The following is a 20947-nucleotide window of genomic DNA, read 5'->3' on the forward strand; positions in this document are numbered from 1 at the left end:
TTCCCTGTGGACGGGCAAGTGATGCGGGGTGGCAAGCGGTGTTGCGTTGTTGACTGCACGAACTTCAGCCCTCGCCATCCGCAAACACAGTTGGAGCCGATGCCGATCGCGTTCAGCCGAGGTTAAGCCTATCACAGTGGCCGAGTTCATGCGTCTGCTGCTGGCGGACCAGACCGACTGATATGAAGCTAATTAAGCTATTAGGATGAGAAAAGCTGCTTCTGTAGTTCACTTTTGACCATACGGATTTTAAATAAACCATCCCTCATTTCGTACAGTGCACACGCAAAAAGCTAGAAGCGACAACACGACGCACAATCAACATCCGTATACGTTGCCGTTCTCGAATGCGGCCAGTCGCACTCGCCGGCGCTTCCCTAAATGAAATGTGACTACGCAAATCCATGGGTGTATTATTACCTATTGTTATGCTGACTCATTATTTAGCTTACGAGGTGCACTGTTTGCCTCGTATCCTAAATGGGCAGCAAGCGGAGGCCCCTTCGATACAGCATGCGTAAACAACCGTCTCGTTCAGCTGCCAACGATTTCATACTTCATGACATAGGCGTTTCCGCGAGAAAACTATGCACTCTCTAAATGAACGATCATACGCGCGATGTCCAAATCTATGTCTACTTTACGATGTGCATGAAGAGAATACGAAGCATGATAATCAGGCTGCACCACGCTTCCCTGCTATGGTCTCCCGCTCGCTGTTTCCGAAGGTGTGTGGTCGCACGTATCAGCGCGACCCAGAGTGATGTAACGGCGCTTACATGCACAAAATCTACGTGTTTTGATATGTTCTGACATTATTGATGTCACCGATGAGCGGCTATCACAAGCGAACGACGAACGAGTGGTCGCTGTACCTGCCGATGTAAACAAATGCACCGGTCGGTGCTTTGGACTGTCAGCGGCGTTCTTGTGGGATACAAATGCGGAAAGTCGTGCTCCACATCTTACAGTGAGCATGAGAAGCGGTTCCCTGAGAGGGGTAAAACACCTAAAATAGCAAGCAGCACGTATATCAGTGGTTAGGGCTACCCTTGGTCTTCATGTTGCAGCGCGATATGTTGCGCATCGGTTCTGGCTCTAGTGGTGGAGGACGGCGATTCGTGGCTATTGAATTCGTCTGAATCATAACTGTCACTGTTTGACAGATCCGAATAGGTTGTGCAGCTTACAATGTCACCCGAAGGTCCCCGAAGGTCCGGCGCGGTCACGAATAAGCTGAGCGTCTGCTCTTCGCCGGTTTCGTTCGCCCCGCCGGTGAGACCGGCATGCGTTGCGCGCCTTTCCGATCGGGCATACACTCGTGACGTCACACGCAGAGGTTCACTCGGCTGCTTGCTCAGGTTCCGGTTTCGTTTTTGCGCTTTTTTGCTTATTTAAAATTATTTTCGAATTTCCGGAACACTTCTCCTAGCAGGTGCGTCAAAGGAGGGTCTCTGGAACCTAAATACTTTACTAGCCCGACATGGTAAAAAAATCGCCGGAGTTGCCCTTTAACATCTCCCTTCTTATGGATAAGTATAATGTTGGCATTCTTCCAGCTCTCTGGTACACTTGAAGTAGTGAGGCATTGCGTATAAATGGTCACAAGCTTTTCAAGCATGACATCTCCTCCATCTTTGATTAAATCGATTGTTATTCTATATTCTCCAGCAGCTTTTCCTCTGGTCATGTCTTTGAAGGCCCTTCTAACTTCATCGCTAGTTATAGAAGGAGCCTCAGTGTCCTGTTCATCACTACTTGGAATGAAAGTAGCTTGCCTGCTCTGGGAACTGCACAGGTCGGTATAGAATTCTTCCGCTGCTTTTACTATGTCATCCAAATTGCTTATTATATTACTCTGGTTATCTTGCAGTGCATACATCTTGGCTTATCCTATGCCAAGTTTTCTTACTGATTTTATGCTGCGTCCATATTTTACTGCTTCCTCAATTTCTCCCACGTTATAATTTCGAATACGCCTTACTTTCATCTTGTTTTTCAGTTCTTACAGTTTAGCTTATTCTATCTGGTCTCTCGAGTTTCACACTTTCATGTTGTGTTGTTTTTTATTAGGTGCTTTGTAACTTGGGAGAGCTGATCTACTGGTTGCCTTGGTGCCTTAACTCACACTTCAATTGCTGCTTCTGAGATCAGCCTAGTTACGGTTTCATTCCTTACCTCTATGTTGTCTCCATCTTCCTGTTCTACAGCTGCATATATGTTTGCGAGCGCCAGCCTGAATTGGTCGGCCTTTACCCTTACTGCGTCTAGGTGGGTCTGTTTCCTCTTGACTAATTTTACTTTCTCTCTAGAAATTGAGAGAAATACCAGGCCTCACTAACCTATGGTGGCTGCGCTTTACCTTACCTAACACTTTTACATCCTGCACTATGCTGGGATCGACAGAGAGTATGAAATCGATTTCATTTCTTGTTTCTCCATTAGGGCTTTCCCAGGTCCACTTCCTGTAGCTACGCTTCTCGAAGAAAGTATTCATTATTCTATTCCTACCCGCGAATTCTATCACCATCTCTCCTCTAGTGTTCTTCGAATTGATGTCGTAGTGGCCAACTGCTTGCTCACCAGCCTGCTTTTTCCCCACTTTTGCATAAGTAGTTATCAGTGAATTTCAGCACAAGGACTATTTCAACTCAGCAAATTTGTTATAGATTGCGTGACTGTAAGAAAAAAAATCACATCATCTCACCCTACGGGCAACCATGGTGCGATGCGAAAACATCGCGGGGGGTGCGCCTCGAGTTTCCGTTTCGTTTCACTTGGCAACACAACCCAATGAAAGTTAGAGTGAGAGAATGTATTGAGAAGAGAGGAGACGTTTGTACGGGGTTGTCGCGTCTTTATTTAGAGATTGTACGTGATTCCTAGCGTCGCTGCGCGCGGTATCTTGAAGACGATGGCTTTGTGGTCGGTGAAGTGTAGCGTCAATGGGTCTTGCTGCAGAGGGTCGAGTTTGAAATTTGCGAAGACGAGGTCTATGCACGTTCCCCTGATGGTGGTGGGTTGCTTGTGATCTTGGGAAATGCATCGCAAAGAGTATACGTCCTTCATGTGCTGCACCCGCCAATCGGTTTTCAGTATGTCTACGTTTACGTTCGGCTTCCCGAGCCTTCCTCTGCTCCGTGGTGGTGGCGCTGCCGCTGCAACTAGCGCCGACGTTGACGTTGTTCATGGCGTTTTGCACATCCTTGTACAGAGAGAATGACGGAAGCACAGCGAACGCGCGCTTTATACTGCGCCGTGACACTTGCACCGCCTACCGACGCATCCTTAGAGAGAGAGGGAGAGAGTGAGAGAGTTATATGCAATGATTTGCTGCTCCGCACTTGCGGCGGAGAGGGGGAGAGGGGAGGAGGAGAGCGCACACCAGCGTAGGAGAGGAGAATGAGGGAGAGATGCGCATGCGCAGTATGGGTGCGGACGCCGCAGAACGGACACTGCCCCGAGCATAACATGCTCTCGCATCTAAAAATTGGGACGATTGTTCGCATATTTTGCGATAATAAATAGTTATCGATCTCATCGTGTGTTCGATGGATATACAGAAATCTCAATTTGCTTCGTTAAAAAACATTACCGAGCTAGACAGCCCAACACCAGGTGTGCGCGCGGAAGAAATCTCATGGATGTTATAAGACATTCCTGAGGCAGCAACGCATGACATGAGTGAAGAAGATTATGCGTGCAGCAGAAACAAAAACAGCGTATTGGAAGCCAGAGATTGTGGCACAAAAGTCAGACCTTTGCAATTATGCAAATATTGATTGGAGGACAACTTAATAAAAAATTGCTGCGGGCTTAGCAAAGCTAACCCTGGATATGCAAAGGGAAAGCTTGGTTTAGCCTGGTTAAGTCTTGGTTTCACTTGGTTAGCCTTTGATTTAGCTGTAATTATTATACTTAGGTATACACTGATCGATATAAGCCCGGTATAAATTATAAGCCAACAAGTCCAAGCGTTTTGCGAGCCGAACGGCAAGCTCTTCCTTCGACGCTAGCTTCGCGCGCTTGGCATTCCGGACCCACTACAGTGAAGCAGTTTGCCGGGCGGAAGAGGCGTGTCAAACGCCGCTTGCGGCGTGGTCAGACGCCGCTAAGACGCCGAGGGGTGGTCAGACCATAGAGTATCTCACTATATTGTGTCATAGTGAGAAACTCTATGGGTCAGACCATATAGAAAGAAACACTGCCAGCCAGCTGTGGCGCCAGCTTCGACGCCAGCTGCGGCGGCTGCTAGGCAACGACTCAGCTCGCATTACTGCCACCGGCCTTAGCGAAACGCGTGTCAGACACCGCTTGCGGCGTGGTCAGACGCCGGTAAGACGCCGCGGGGTGGTCAGACCATAGAGAAAGAAACGCTGCCAGCCAGCTGCGACACGAGCTGCGGCGGTTGCTAGGCAACGGCTCAGCTCGCGGTGCTGCCACCGGCCATAGCGAAACGGCAAGAATGCGGCCAGTGTAGCTTTCGCTACAATAGAGGGTAATTACCTTAATTGGGTGCACTAAAACACGAAAACACGCGTGACGACAAAAGCACCTCGTAATTTTTCATCCGCCAACTAGCCCTGCAACGTGTTTCATTGTACTAATAGAGGCTGTACCAATTACAAACACTGCGTGCTCACTTACGCCAAATATGACTACGAACATAACGCTACACGCAACGCAGCTTTCTCGAACTGTTCAGAGGCTGTAACAGTCATTGTTGTGAACATAAGTAGACTGGACCCTGCGCTCCGAAACGCCTGTCTTCGTACAAGCCGCAATATGGGTAAATGTTTTATTGCGATAGCAATTATATGGACACTCAAAAGCAGATTTGTGCCGTCGCCGCCGCCGTCGCCGTGAGGTTCCGTATGACATCAATGGAGATGAAATCGTCGCCGATGATAAGTGGTTCTTGAGGGAAAGGGAAAGGTTGGCGCTATCTTCTGCAGCCCTTGAGGGAGCACGGCTCAGCGCCGCGCGCCGAACGCTGTATGTGTGAGTGAAAGGGCGCGAGGGACGCGCGCTTTCACGGGGAGTGACATAAACATGAACGTTATTCCACAACGTCAATGGTATTCCCCCCTACGGGGAGTGAACGCACGGCCGAGAACAAACGTGCGTTCTGCGCGGTGCTCCCTTAAGGGCTGCAGAAGTAGGCGTCTCTTTCCTCCTTTACAATCACCATATATGTAGCGCAAACGCGCCTTCTTCCGACGCGCTAGAGGCCGTGGGGGAGGGGGGGGAGGGGAGGGAAGGGAGGCGACGTTTAGCTGCGGCACCAAGTGCCTATTTATATCAGAGGCTCCGGCAACAGTCACCAACGCCGCACGCATTTTGAGCGAACGCGGGCAAAACGCCGACGGCGTCGACAACAGTTCTGCGTGTTGCCGGTGCTGCTGCATGTCCAAGTTTATACAGCTGATAAAGCTAATATCATTACTCCGTATAGCTCTCTACAAATTTGCTATCGCAATTGATGCTTCGCCTTTCAGGTGAAACTGCGACAACTTTTTTATTGTGGGAATTGTAACGGCGCGACTTTCTACTTTATAAAAAGGTAGCTTAAAGTTACAAAGTGAGCTTTCACAATTTTAAAAGTAATCGGCATGCTTTGTCATAAATGCTGTTACTGTAAGTTCTAAGGTAATTCGAGGCGTTCGTTTACATCAGAGTAAAATGTACCGTATCCAACAACATAAAACATTCTGCTCCAGTATAATGTTACTTCAAGTTTAAGATGACACCTGGCACTGTTAATTACCTATAATTAGGCCAAAGAGTGGCGGTTACCCATGAAAATGTGAAAACAGACACCTCTCTAAAAGTTATTGTTCTGAGAGTGTATATCACTATCATCATCATCATCATCATCATCATCATCATCATCATCATCATCATCATCATCATCAGCCTATATTTTATGTCCACTGCAGGACGAAGGCCTCTCCCTACGATCTCCAATTACCCCTGTCTTGCGCTAGCGTATTCCAACGTGCGTCTGCAAATTTTCTAACTTCATCACCCCATCTGGTTTTCTGCCGACCTCGACTGCGCTTCCCTTCTCTTGGTATCCATTCTGTAGCCCTAATGGTCTATCGGTTATCCATCCTACGCATTACATGGCCTTTCCAGATCCATTTCTTCGGCAATGTCAACTCGAATATCGGCTATCCCCGTTTGTTCTCTGATCCACACCAGTCTCTTCTGGCTCTTAACGTTAGTCCTATAAACTTTCCTTTCAGTGCTCTTTGTGCGGTCCTTAACTTGTTCCCAAGCTTCTTTGTTATGAGAGTGTATATATGCAGTAGCAAATGAGATGCTTCTGAAAGCTTAATTTGCATGCAACCACCGTATTTGCCAAAAAAAATCTATGATTGAATGCATGTAAGAGCAATGAGAAATCTTTGACTGAATATAGCATGCGTTTTATTCCAGAATCTGTGACAATCGTTTCTTCAGGCTTGTGTTCTAGCTAAGTGCATTTGCCGCACAGGAGTTGGCTACGTTGATCTTAATCATGAGCGATTGTAATCTTAGAATCCTCTAGACATTTTCTCGGCAAGTAAGAGATCCATCCGCAAACTAATGGCTTAACGGCAAGAGGATTAGGCCAGCTCGATGTTCACGTAGAGTTTGTTGTTGTGAATGAAACCGTTGTGCTCGAGCCGCTGAAAGGTCACGTCGTGGGTCCGTCGTCCAAAGTTCGTTTTGCCTTGAGCGGGCCTTTTCGTCATCCTATCTTCGTCAAGGCTCGCCCAAAGCCATATATCCTTCTCGTGGTCCCTGGGATGAGTGATGTTCACCCACGTTTTCTTGTTGAAAGGCCACTTGACGTTGTTGTCCCATTCGCCAGCTTGCAGGTAGAGACAAACCGATACCGTCTCATCACCGTCTTCGTTGAACTCAAAGCGGCAACACACCACGAACGTGTAACCGCCGAGCACGCACTTAAGGCCTGGTGTATACTTTTCGGTCCTAGTATTGAGCAGGGAGTCACGATAGCCGTAGATGCCGGGAAACTCGAGCAGCTGGATGAACACGCCGCTCTCACTGGCATGGCGGACAGGACCTTGAGGGTGGTTCTGTTTCTTCTTCGATCCGCTGCTGCCCATGTCCTTACTTGATTTCGGTCAGGCCGTTGAAAAATGGTGAACCGCGGTGGGTATGTGCTTAGGTGCCCGATTGGTGGATGTGCGATGGAACAGCAGGAAAATGGGGACGCTTCCTGAACAATGCGACGCCCAGATTTGCTATGCCCAAAACGAGCACACGCGACTACTTTGACTCCACATGATATGCCTTTTATATCCATTTTATATCCAGTTATCGTTCCAAATTTGTCCCCACTGTCCAGCCCGCAGGTCGGAAATCTCATGGGCATTATGTGGACGCCTGATACGGGGTTTTAACAACAGCTCGCTGATAGCCACTCTCATTATTGCCACTCAACATCTGGCGTGGCCGGCAGTGAAAAGTTCCGCATTTGGACAAACAAGCTATGAGCTGTCCATTGGTATGTGAGCCTAAATAGATTTGTCATTGATAATTGTGAATCAACTTCCGATCTTGCTCAACTGCCGTGACATTATATTTGCACGGGCCTCTTCCCTCAATTCATAAATTACTTTCCCGTTCGGAAAGCTGCGAGCTCAACTCGATAAGACAGGTTAACGAACAGATGTATTTAGGTCATGACAGCTACTGGCGTCAATTTTGCTAATATGTTCAAAATGTGCTCCCAGGCAGTTAGATTGGTCTTCTAGACTGTCGCCTTGTGTGTTTACCAACGGGAGTGAATAAGTTTGTAGCCCGTTTATCTTATTAACTTTCTTCCAGACTCTGCCCTCGTCTGTATGTGAGTTGATGCCTGATAAAAACTTCTCCCAACTCTCTCTCCTGGCCTGTCGGCGCGTTCTTCGGCCCTCCGATTTAATTTTCTTAAAATTGACAAGATTCTCCGCAGTTTGGGAGTCGCGTAGCAACCGCCACGCCTTGTTCTGCTTCCTACGAGCGTTCCGACATTCGTCGTTCCACCATGCGACACGGCGTTTGCAAGTCGCACCACTTATTTCACTGGAATTTCTCCCAATCTGCCATATCCAGCTTCCAGCGAAGTGCCTGTGGTGGAGGTTCGTTTTGTAGTGGCGATCTCAGCAGTATCGGGAAGTAGTCACTCCCGTAAGGATTTTTTATAACCTCCTGTTTAGAGAGAGAGGGAGAGAAAATGATTTAATGAAAGGCAGGGAGGTTAACCAGGACTGAGCCCGGTTGGCTACCCTACACTGGGGGAAGGAAAAAGGGGAGAGAGAGATTAAGAGAAGAATAGAAAGTTCACTCTTGATATCGCCGACGTAGCAACAGATCTCTGTTCTATCACTGATTATCAATCAGTCCGGGTCATAGACGGTCACTCAGTCCTGTCGTTTTTAAAAATCGCAGCAGCGCTTTTGTGGCCTTTTGCAGCTGTGATATTCGAGGCCATGGTCCCAAGATCTTGCTCAAAGTGAACGGTCTTCTATCTAGCCTATTGAGAACGTTGCAGAGGTTATGTCTTTCGCTTTGAAAAGATGGACAGTAGCATAGTAGGTGTTCTATAGTCTCATCGACACCACAGGCATTACACTCGGCGCTATCAGCCATTCCAATCAAACACGTGTAAGCATTGGTGAATGCAACACCCAAGCGTAAGCGGCACAGCATTGTCTCCTCATTTCGCGGAAATCCAGGCAACAGCCGCAGCTGCATAGATGGGTCGAGAGAATGCAACCAATGTTGGGCGAATTCAGTTGTATGCCACTTCTCCAATGTCATAGTTTGCGCTAGCTTGCTTAGATGTTGGGCTGCGTCAGTCCTCGACAAAGGTACAGAAACAATATTTGCTCCTTCGTGTGCTTTCCTAGCAGCTTCGTCGGCGATGTCGTTGCCGGTGATACCGCAATGACTCGGCAGCCACTGAAACACGACGTCGTGTCCTTTTGCGATCGTATGGTGGTGCATTTCTCGTATCTCCGAGACGAGTTGTTCGCAGGACCCGCGACGGAGAGCTGACAAAAGACATTGTAGGGCCGCCTTTGAATCGCATAATATTACCCACCGATTAGCCGGTTGGTTGTTAATATAATCAATGGCACCTCGGAGGGCAACAAGCTCCGAAGCGGTCGATGATGTCACGTGAGAAGTCTTGTATGTGATGCTCATTGATCGTGATGGTATAACCACTGCGCCGGTGGAGCTGGTCTGAGTGGAAGAGCCATCCGTATATATGTGGATTCGGTCAGAGTAGAAAGAGTGCAAGCAATCGAGAGCTGCTTGCTTCAAGGCCAAAGTGGGCATGTCCGTCTTTTTTCTTATTCCTGGAACGTAAAGGCGCACTTCAGGTTGTTTTAAACACCACAACGCTGATGGTGAACGTGTCGAGGGTGTGAACCCCGATGGTAGGGAGGCACTATGAATGTTGACCACGTTGGAAAATGACGCCTGTGGTCGTCGTTCTGGCAGGGAGGCAAGAGAGCTTGATTGCATCCGTGAAACGTGGCGAATATGGGCCCTAAGCGTGTCGATGGTCATGTAAGTCGTGATCGGATGGTCTTGAGCCGTGATAACTGTTCCTGCTGTTGAGGCGCTCCGCGGAAGGCCGAGGCAAACACGTAATGCCTGTGCTTGCACGCTCTGAAGGGCTCGAAGATTTGATTTGCATGTTTTAGCAAGCACGGGAGAGCTATAGCGTAGGAAGCCGATAAAAAGCGCTCGGTACAACTGTAGCATAGAGCTCACTGATGATCCCCACGCTTTACCGGCGATGAATTTGAAAACGTGAACCTCCCGTTTAAGTTCAGCAAATATAGACGGGGAGGCTACACTGAGATCAATGGAAGAAAACGTTTTGTTTGCGAGATTGTAGTAGGTGGGTTCCTTCTTATTCAGGAGACACGCACCAGAAGAGAAAAGAAATTGTTCGATTAGGCGTCCTCGCACATCGATACGCGTGTCGCCCCACAAGCTGCTCTGTGCATTGAAATCGCCATGAACGAGGTAAGGTTCTGGTAATTCATCTATAAATGACTGAAATTCATGCTTGTGTAAAGGGTGATGTGGGGGTATGTAGATCTAGCAAATGGTTATCAGCTTACCCAGAAGTACAGCACGAACGGCTACCGCCTCAAGTGCCGTATTGAGTGGAAGTTGCTGACAGGCTACACTTCTGTCGAGTATGATGGCCACACCACCAGATGATGCGGTCTCTTCGGAAAACAATATTCTGACGTAGGAAGTTGGTGTTTCTGGAGTTTAGGTGTGCTTCTTGAACACACAGCATCTTTGGATTAAATTTATTGATAAGTTCTTGGATGTCGTCTAGGTTGTGGATTAGTCCTCTAACATTCCACTGCATTATTGTGTTCATGTTGGAGGAAAATAAAAGGCTCTGTGTGTCTCAAAAGGGAGGAGAGTGACTTTACAAGACCTTTGTCAGGCCCTGTAATTGGTGTTTTGTCTTTTTTGGAGCGGTCGAGAGAACCTCGCCGCTCCTTCGACGCTACCTGCGCCGTTTGGCTTGGAATGGTGTCCATAGCCTCTTGCGAGGCACTGGACACCCGCTCCAGAGAGCGATGTGTGCGTCGCGTAGACTTCGTCTCGAGCGACGAAGTCTTCGTCCCCACCGTACCGGAGGTCGACAGGACCCCTGTGGCCTCTGCGGTGGCCTGGCTGCTGCCGGAGCTTGTAGAGGCCACTGGTGTGGACACTTTGAGAGATGGCAGGGCAGCGTTGGCTGCTCCCACCTTAGGGGCGGGTGGCATTAGCCTCGGCACGCTAGGCGTGGTCCGGGCTGCTGCCAGAGGCCGTTGCGGTGCCGCCCCCCGTTGCACCACTTCGGCGAAAGATGTTTTGAGCAAGAATAACGAGGAGATACGTTGTCGTGCTTCACGAAATGTTATGTTCTCCTTCACTTTTACAGTAATTATTTCTTTTTCTTTCTTCCAGGCTGGACAAGCTCTGGAGTATGCAGGGTGACTGCCGTCGCAGTTAGCACAATGTACCTCGTCATTATTGCAATCTTCAGAAGAGTGACCGGTTGTGCCGCACTTTGCGCACATAAGCTGCCCTCTGCAGCTCTGGGATGCGTGACCAAATCTCTGACATTTGAATCAACGTCGCGGGTTTGGAATATAAGCTCGAACATGAAGTTTTACATAGCCGGTTTCGAGAGTCTCAGGTAAGGTAGTTGAGTTGGAAGTGAGTATTAAATGCTTTGTTGGGATTTCGATGTCATTCCACCTGATTTTGATGCGCTGCACGTGGATTACGCCTTGGTCCTTCCATCCATCCAGGAGTTCTTCTTCATTCAATGTCATTAAGTCTTCATCTGATACCACGCCTTTCACTGTGTTCATAGTTCGATGTGCGCTCACAGAAACAGGTATGTTACCAAAAGCTACGAGGTGTGCGAGTTTGTTGTGTTGTTCCTTGTCTTTTAGTTCGAGGAGCAAATCTCCACTTGACATCTTTGTTACTTTATAACCAGCTCCAATGGTCTCTTTTAGGCACTTGGCTACAAGAAATGGGGAAATTGCTCTAGCTTTCGTAGGTGACTGCTCACAGTGAAGGACGTGGAATTTCGGGAAAGTTTCTTTGTTTTTGGGCCAGAATAGCGACGTTGCGTCGGTGCGTACCCTTTTCGAGGCACGATCGGTAGAAAAGGGGTTTGAGGATCCCATGGAAACAAGTGATTTGTTCGGCCACGGCGTCTGCCACCCACCACGGAGCCCAACAAGGGGACGTGGCAGAACATATAAACAAGTCTGCACAGCGCCAGCAGTATGCCGTTACTATAACCCAATATGGTATACCCAAGGTAGGACAGCCACACCAGGTTAACCCTTGCCGCCAGGAAAAGTCGAAGTGAATAGAAAAGATGAGTGGACAGGAAAGATGAAAAGCGGGAGAAAAAGACGAAGATTGGAGAGGAAGACAGGAAAAGGCGACTGCCGATTTCCCCCGGGTGGGTCAGTCCGGGGGTGCCGTTTATGTGAAGCAGAGGCCGAAGAGGTGTGTTGCCTCCGCCGGAGGGCTATAAAGGTCCGAACACCCAACATCGGCTCAGCCCCCAGGATCCTCCTTTCCCCAGACACGGCTAAGCCGCGCATGGCTACACGCGGGAGGGTCCAGCCCTCATGTGCTCGGGTCCGTGGTGTCGCAACACACTCAACTTAAAAGTAATAGGTGACGTGTTAGGGAACAATACTCGTTTGAAGGGCAGTAACCATTCAGGATACATGCCCCCTTTTCGGCACAATTACTAGGAGCTTTTCCTTCTTAGAGCGCTGCTTAAAGTCTGTCTCCGAGACCATCACCCTTTCTTCTTTACATTTCTTTACTTATCTTTTATTTTATCTTTGAATTCCCTTGCACCCTTTCCCCAGCATAGGGTATCCAGTCGGTCTGAGAACTGGCTAACCTCCCGGTCTTTCCGTCTATTCCTCTGCCTCCTTTGTTAGAGCGCTCAAAAGAGCGCTGTTCTTTTGGCGCCGATGACGTCGGGGTTTTGGAGTCGACCTCCATCACCTTCTCTGAGGCGCTGGATGATCGAGAACCAGACGCCGAAGCACGCGTCTCGGTCCTTGGCGCCCTGTTTAGCCTTGGGCCCCGCGTAACATTGGCCTGCAGGGCCATCTTGCATGATGGTGGAGGAGCACTGGCGGCTGTCACTAAGGGGCGGTCGGAGTTGCTACGGGACCACTAAGTGTGATCACGGTAGTCTCTTAAAATCGATGTGGTGCGGCCCCGTGCCCCCGTGCCGCGCTCCACTGGCATAGCTTGCTTGAGGTAAGAGTGAAAGCCTCTTCCTCACTTCGAAAAATGAAATTTATTTTACAGTGAGGTCAATCACCTCTTTCTCCTTCTTCCAACAGGGATATGATTGCGAATATGTTGCATGATCCCCTTTGCAGTTCACACAGCGTGGGAGATGTGACAGAAGGCATCGTCATCCGCACACGCGCACAAGACGACTACTGCGCATGCCTCCGCCCAAGAGCTCAAGGTATAAATACCAGAGCACTTTGCAATAAACGCATTCCTTGTTCCCTCATGCCTGCGTGTTACATGGTGTCAGAAGTGGCGAACGCGGTTTAGCACCGTCGTTCGTATTGACAGCGTAGCCTTCCACGTTGGAAACGCCCCAGCAGGAACCGTCGAATCTTGTCGAGCATGGCGTCGTCAATAATGTCGCCGCCGAAACCACTGGACTCAACGGGAGACGCCTTTCACAGCTGGTGATGATGATGATTATTGTTGTTTATTGGCGCAAGGGCCAGGTGTGGCCAAAGAGCGCCAGGACGATGGTAATGGTTTGTTAGTGGTATATTAATAGTCAATTATATGAAGGTTAGATGTGGCATGGCTGTAAAGGGGCCTAAAAGCAGTCGCTGTAAAGTGCGTAAAATCTATACGTAATAAAATTATGGCAATGACTAATGATGTGTACTATAGACATGAACAATACTTTGCGAAAGAATGATATGACTTCCAAAATATTGCAGATGCAAGAATTAGCCAGAAGCACAAGTGCCTAAACAGAGCCCTTGAGACACAAGGGCCTGGAGGCATGTGCTATAAAAAACAATCACAGCAACATCCTCTGGAGAGAGGATGCGCTACGAACTTGTTGGGCTAATAACATGTAGCACAACATCATTCAGGAATGCGAGGACTGCTTTGGTGTTAAAGAGCGGTTCTTTACCGAGAAACATAGTGGGATGTAGAGGGACATAATAGCGATATGCTAGAGGAAAGTGTTTCTTCCTTTCTCTTTCGGCTTCCCGACACTCCAGGAGAACGTGGAGGACGGTGAGCCTCTCGCCACATCTACCACAGGTTGGAGGGTCATTACCACTCAATAGAAAATTGTGGGTGCCGTACGTGTGTCCTATTATTAGACGACAGAACAGGATATCAGTTCACCGGGTTGTTGTTATGGAAGGCCAGTAACCTAATTGCGGCTTAATCAAATAAAGTTTATTACTTGTTTCTGCGTCCCACAAGCGTTGCCAGTGGCTTCGCAGTTTCTTTCGCAAGAAAGGTTTTAAATCGGTTGCAGGAACAGCAGCTGTAGGGTTGATAGCGGGTGATGTGACTGATGTGGCCATTTGGTCGGCAAGAACATTGCCCTCGATGCCTCTATGCCCAGGCACCCAGCATATAATCACATGCTGGTTAGTTGCGTATGCTCTACAAAGAACAGAATAGAGCTCAATAAGAACAGGGTTTTTCTGTTTACAGGGTGACTTCAAGGCTTTTACGACGCTTTGGGAGTCTGTAAATATAATAGTTTTTTGAAGTTTAGATTCCTTTATATGCTTTACAGCTGACAATATTGCGTAGGCCTCAGCCGTAAAGATGCTTGTTTCGGGGTGGAGTACGCCGGATTCCGAGAAGGACGGACCGACGGCTGCATAAGATACTCCGACATGCGACTTAGAAGCGTCTGTGTAGAATTCTGTGCACGAGTACTTGGATTGTAATTCTAGGAAATGCATTCGGATTTCGACTTATGAAGCGTGCTTTGTAATCTCTACGAATGATATATCACATGCTACTACCTGCCACTCCCAAGGTGGTAACAGCTTGGCTGAAGGCATTAGGCGATGTTCGAAGAGTGGGATATCCATTTCTTCACTAAGCTCCCTGACACGCAGTGAGAAAGGTTGTCTTACAGAGGGACGATTACGAAAAAGTGTAGCGCACGTCATATCGTTAACGGTATTAAAACACGGATGCTGATGATTAGAGTGGACTTTAAGGAAATATGTGAGGCTGGTGTATGTTCTCTGCAGATGGAGTGACCACTCATTTGATTCGACGTATAGACTTTCAATGGGGCTTGTTCTGAAAGCGCCAGTGGCCAGGCGGATACCTAGATGGTGGACGGGGTCCAGCATCTTCAGCGCACTAGGGGCAGGCAGAGTGATATACCACGCTACCATAATCCAATCGTGATGAAATGAGACTCTTGTAGAGATTCATTAGACACTTCCTGTCGCTACCCCAGGATGCTGTGAGATAAGATTTTCAGTAAGTTCATTGTTTTTAGACATTTCATCTTGAGATATTTTATATGCGGAATGAAAGTAAGTTTAGAATCAAGTATGATGCCTAGGAACTTGTGCTGTTTGTTCACAGGTATTTGTTGTCCATACATTTCGATAGTGGGATCTGCAACAAGCCCTTTCTTCCTGGTGAACAGAACACAAGAACTTTTGTGGGGGTTCACTTTGAAACCGTTTTCGTCTGCCCACTTGGATACCTTGTTTAGGCCCTGTTGTACCTTGTCTCTCACACACTGCTGAGGTTGCAGGACTTTGAAACCTATTTGTATGTCGTCTACGTAGACGGAATAAATAATCGCTGGTGGTAATGAAGCACGAAGTGTGTTCATCTTCACGATAAACAGTGTGCAGCTAAGCACCCTCCTTGGGGTACACCAGTTTCTGTATAAATGGACGTGACAATACATTGCCGATTCTGACACGGAAGGTACGATTAGACAAATAGCTTTCTATTAGGCTTAGCATATTGCCATGGATGCCCATTCGCGACAAGTCTCTCAGGATTCCGTAACGCCATGTTGTGTCGTACGCCTTCTCCATATCGAGGAATACCGATAAGAAAAACTGTTTATGTACAAATGCGTCCCGGATATTTCCTTCAATGCGCACAAGGTGATCAGTTGTGGATCGCCCTTCTCTAAAGCCACACTGATAGGGATCAAGCATTTTGTTTCAGTTCAAGGAAATGTATGAGTCGTCGATTAACCATTTTTTCAAATAGCTTACATACGCAACTTGTGAGAGCTATGGGACGGTAACTTGCCGCCGAGGTAGGATCTTTACCTTGCTTCAATACAGGGACCACAGTCGCTTCTTTCCATGCGGACGGAAGGTATCCGGCAGCCCAAATAGTGTTGAAAAGTGCGAGTAGTGTCAGTTGTGTATCAGGGTGTACGTTCTTAATCATGTCATACATGACTCTGTCGGGTCCCGGTGCAGAGCTCTTACATGCGATCAAGGCAGCTCTCAACTCGGCAATAGTGAAAGGAAGGTTATGCGGTTCGTTCTGTCGACATTTGCGTACGAATGGCTTACATTCTTCTCTCTGTTTATATTTAATAAAGGGGTGTGAATAATGGATTGAGCTTGAAACACGCTCAAAGTGCTCCCCAAGACAGTCTGCCTGGTCCTGCAAGGTATTCCCTTGGTCATTCACCAGAGGCAACGGATGGATTTGTTGCCCCTTTAGCTTCCTTACGCCGTTCCACACTTTTGCCTCCTGTGTGTATGAATTTATACCCGATAGAAACCTCACCCAGCATTCTCTCTTTGCCTGACGTCGTGTCCGCCTTCCCTGCGATTTAATGAGTTTAAATTGAATAAGATTTTCTGCATTGGCGATCTACGCAATATGCCCCATGCCTTATTCTGTCTCTTTCGCGCCTCTCTGCAGTCTTTGTTCCACCAGGGAACACGTCTTTTAAGTGAACCACCGTTAGTTTGTGGGATAAACTTTTCAGCAGCATTAATAATAAAAGCGGTAAAATATGCAACGGCATCGTCGATACTAAAATTGTTTATAAAATCTCGTGGTAAAAAAGTTGATTCTTTAAAATGCTCCCAGTCAGCCGATGCTAATTTCCATCGAGGAATATTGGGAGGGTTATCGTGCTGCGTTATTAAGTTTAAAATTACAGGGAAGTGGTCACTTCCAAAAGGATTGTTAATGACATTCCATTCAAGGTCAGGCATAAGAGATGCAGATCCAATTGCTAGATCTATTGATGAGTACGAATCGTGTTGGGCGTTATAGTAGGTCGGCTTATTCTTATTAAAAAGGCAGGAACCAGAGGTCAGAAGGAAATTTTCAATGAGTCGACCTCTCGCGTCGCATCGCGAGTCTCCCCACAACGTGTTGTGAGCATTAAAATCTCCCACGAGAATGTAAGGTTCGGGAAGCTGGTCAATGAGGTTATGAAATTCAGTTTTTCCGAGAATATAATTTGGGGGTATGTATATAGAACATACTGTGACCAATTTATTGAAAAGAATTGCCTGAATTGACACTGCCTCAAGGGCCGTCTGAAGGGGTACATGTTGACAAGCTACGGACTTGTCCTACAACTATTGCTACACCACCGGACGACGCAAGAGCGTCGTCTCGGTCTTTCCTGAAAATGGCGTATTGCCGGAGAAAGTTGGATTGTGTAGATTTAAGGTGTGTCTCTTGAACACACAGCACCTTAGGATTAAACCTGTGTAGGATTTCTTTAACGTCATCGAGGTTGTGTAGGAGTCCTCTGACGTTCCAATGTATTATTTGTGTATTCATGTTGAAAGTGTTTTTTGTGCTGTGTGTTTAAGAGACTAACTTAACTTACAGAGCCCTTGTCGGGCCCTGTGATGCGGGCTTTTTCTTTTTTGGAGCGATCGCGAGATTCTCGCGGCTCCTTAGGCGCAATTGGCGCCGTCTGGCTGGTTGTTGTGTCCATAGCCTCTTGCGAGGCGCTGGACACGCGCTCTTGCGAGCGGTTGGTTTGACGAGAAGGCCTCGCCTCGAGGGACGAGGCCCTGGAGGCCACCAGCGCGGAGGTCGATGGCCCCTTCTTGTGAGTTGGCGGAGCAGCGCGAGCTGCAGCCGCCGAGGGGGCGGACGGCGTCACTGCCGGCTCACTGTGTGTGGGCCGGACAGCCGCCGGAAGCCGTTGCGACGCTGCCCCCTGACGCGCCACTTCGGCAAAAGTGTTCTTTGGCAGGTATGACACCCGCCTTCGTGCCTCTTTGAACGATATATTTTCTTTGACTTTGATTGTGACAATTTCTTTTTCTTTTTTCCACGACGGGCAGGACCGCGAGTAGGCGGCATGCTCGCCGTCGCAGTTGACACATTGCAGTTTGTTTTCGCAGGATTCGGATGCATGTTCGTGGGCACATTTCGCACAGGTGAGGCGGCCACGACAGTTCTGCGAACTGTGGCCAAATCTTTGACACTTAAAGCAACGGAGAGGGTTCGGAATGTAGGGCCTGACTTTGATCTTGATGTATCCTGTCTCTATGGTCTCGGGCAAAACACTTGTACCGAATGTGAGAATAATGTGTTTCGTTTGGATCTCTTTGCCATCTCGCCTCATCTTAATTCGTTTTACATTGATCACATTTTCATCTTTCCAGCCTTCTAGAAGTTCAGCTTCAGTTAGGTCCATGAGATCGTCATCTGAGACGACACCACGAGTGGTGTTCATCGTGCGGTGCGGGGTCACTGTTATTGGTATTTCGCCAAAAGACACTAGGGTATGTAACTTGTCATGTTGTTTTTTGTCGCGGAGTTCCAGCAGGAGATCTCCACTTGCCAACTTTGTAGCCTTGTAGCCTGGTCCTATGGTCTCGGTCAAACATTTCGCAACGAGAAAGGGTGATGCAACTCTTACGCTCTTGTCTGGCTTCTCACTATGAATAACGTGAAAACGCGGAAAAATTTCTGTTTTTTGGCCAAAAAATTGGAATGCTTCGGTGCGCCCCCGTTTCTGGCGGCGATCAGGAAGTGCGGGAAAGGAACTATCCATGTATGCGGAATTTGTTTCGGCGGTGGCGCCAGCCACCCACCATGGAGCCCAACAAGGGGACGCTGCAGAATCTGTAAAGGACAGGTACTGCAAACGCCAACTGTACGCCACCACTATAACCAAATATGGAATATCCAAGGTTGGCTACCCACACAAGGTTAACCCTCGCTGCCAAGAAAATTGGAAGTAATATAGAAGAGAGAAGAAGACAGGAAAGATTGAAAGAGAGAGAAATACAAAGAGTGGAGAGGAGGACAGGAAAAGGCAACTACCGATTTCCCCCGGGTGGGTCAGTCCGGGGGCGCCGTCTACGTGAAGCAGAGGCCAAAGAGGTGTGTTGCCTCCGCCGAGGGGCCGTAAAGGTCCGAACACCCGGCTTCGGCTCAACCCCCAGGATCCCCTTTTCCCCGGACACGGCTAAGCCACGTACGGTTAAACGCGGGAGGGGCCAACCCTCATGTGCTGGGGTCCGTGGTGTCGCAACACACCAAACGCCTGCTGACGCAGACGCCCCTGCGGGATGCTAAATCTATCGATGAATATGAATTATGCGCAATATTGTAGTAAGTAGGTGCCTTCTTATTAAATAGGCATACACCAGAAGTCACAAGAAAGCTTTCGATAATTCGACCCCTCAAATCAGTCCGGGAGTCTCCCCAGAGAGTGTTATGAGCATTAAAGTCACCGACGATAAGAAAGGGTTCAGGAAGTTGTTTAATAAGGCCGTAGAATTCTGTTTGCTCAGGTGATAATTCGGAGGTATGTAGATGGAACAGACGGCAACCAATTTGTTAAAAAGAATTGCTCGCACTGCAACTGCCTCGAGGCAAGTCTGAAGGGGCAAGTGTTGGCAAGCACAGTCTTGTCGACAACTATAGCTACACCACCGGATGAGGTGTTCGCCTCGTCACGGTCCTTGCGAAAAATAGCATATGACCTGAGAAAATTTGTCTGTGTAGCTTTTAAATGTGTTTCCTGTGCACACAGTACCTTTGGGTTAAGTTTGCGTAAGAGTTCTGTTATGTCATCAAGATTGTGGAGAAACCTCTCACATTCCACTGTATAATTTGTGTATCCATTTTGATAGAGTTGTGTACTGTGTGTTCTGGAAAGAAAAGATTAGCTCACAGAGCCCTTTCCGGGCGCCGTGATGCGCTGTTTTTTCTTGTTTGGAGCGATCGCGAGACTCTCGCGGCTCCTTAGGCGCAAGTGGCGCCGTCTGGCTGGTTGTTTGTGTCCATAGCCTCTTGCGAGGCGCTGGACACGCGCTCTTGCGAGCGGTTGGTTTGGCGCGAAGGCCTCGCCTCGAGGGACGAAGCCCTGGAGGCCACCAGCCCGAAGGTCGATGGCCCCTTCTGACTTGGCGAAGCAGCGCTAGCTGCATCCGCCGAGGGGGCGGATGGCGTCACTGCCGGCTCACTGTGTGTGGGTCGGACAGCCGCCGGAAGCCGTTGCGACGCTGCCCCCTGACGCGCCACTTCGGCAAAGCTGCTCTTCGGTAGGTATGACACCCGCCTGCGTGCCTCCTTGAATGAGATATTTTCTTTTACTTTGATTGTCACAATTTCTTTTTCTTTTTTCCAAGACGGGCACGACCGCGAGTATGCGGCATGCTCGCCATCACAGTTGACACAGTGTGGAGTGTTCTGGCATGTTTCAGAGGAATGTTCATTGTCACTACACTTGGCACAAGTCGGCCGGCCTCGACAGTTCTGCGAACTGTGACCGAACCTTTGGCACTTGAAGCATCTGAGAGGATTTGGCACATATGGTCTAACTCGAATCTTGAGGTACCCGGTCTCGATGGACTCGGGCAAGACACTTGAGTCGAAAGTAAGTGATGATGATGTATGGTGTTTAATGGCGCAAGGGCCAGATATGGCCAAAGAGCGCCAGGCCAGTGTTCACGAGTTGACAATGGAGCAATGAATTGCGAAAGGTAGATGTGTAGTGGCTGTAAAAGGGCCTAAAACAATCGCTGTAAATGCGTAAAATGTATATGTAATAAAATTATGGCAATGGCTAATGAGGTGCACTATGATCACGAAAGAACAGATTGCAAGATAATGACGATAGGCGAAAATAAATCACAGATAAATCTTTTTTAAAAAGCACTACTGCCTTGACAGACCCTTGAAAACGTAAGGGCCTGGAGGCGCGTGCTATGCAAAACTACTGTCGCGGCGACTTCCTCTGAAGAGAGGACGCGCTACGAAACTACTGGGCAAATAACATGCAGTACAACATCGCTCAGAAAATCCAGAACAGCTTTAGTGCTAACAGAGGTTCGTCGCCAAGAAACATAGCAGGTGGAGAGGGACGGTACTGGTAACG

The 20947-nt window shown here is 48.3% G+C and overlaps 1 protein-coding gene across 7 annotated transcripts in view; it reads right to left on the bottom strand.

Moving 5' to 3' along the window:
- Positions 1–20947, bottom strand: part of LOC119450760 (scoloptoxin SSD43) — a 90589-nt gene that overhangs the window by 64225 nt on the left and 5417 nt on the right. The window lies entirely within an intron of this gene.

Source organism: Dermacentor silvarum, chromosome 4 (genome assembly GCF_013339745.2).
Source record: "Dermacentor silvarum isolate Dsil-2018 chromosome 4, BIME_Dsil_1.4, whole genome shotgun sequence".
NCBI classification, from domain to species: Eukaryota; Metazoa; Arthropoda; class Arachnida; order Ixodida; family Ixodidae; genus Dermacentor; species Dermacentor silvarum.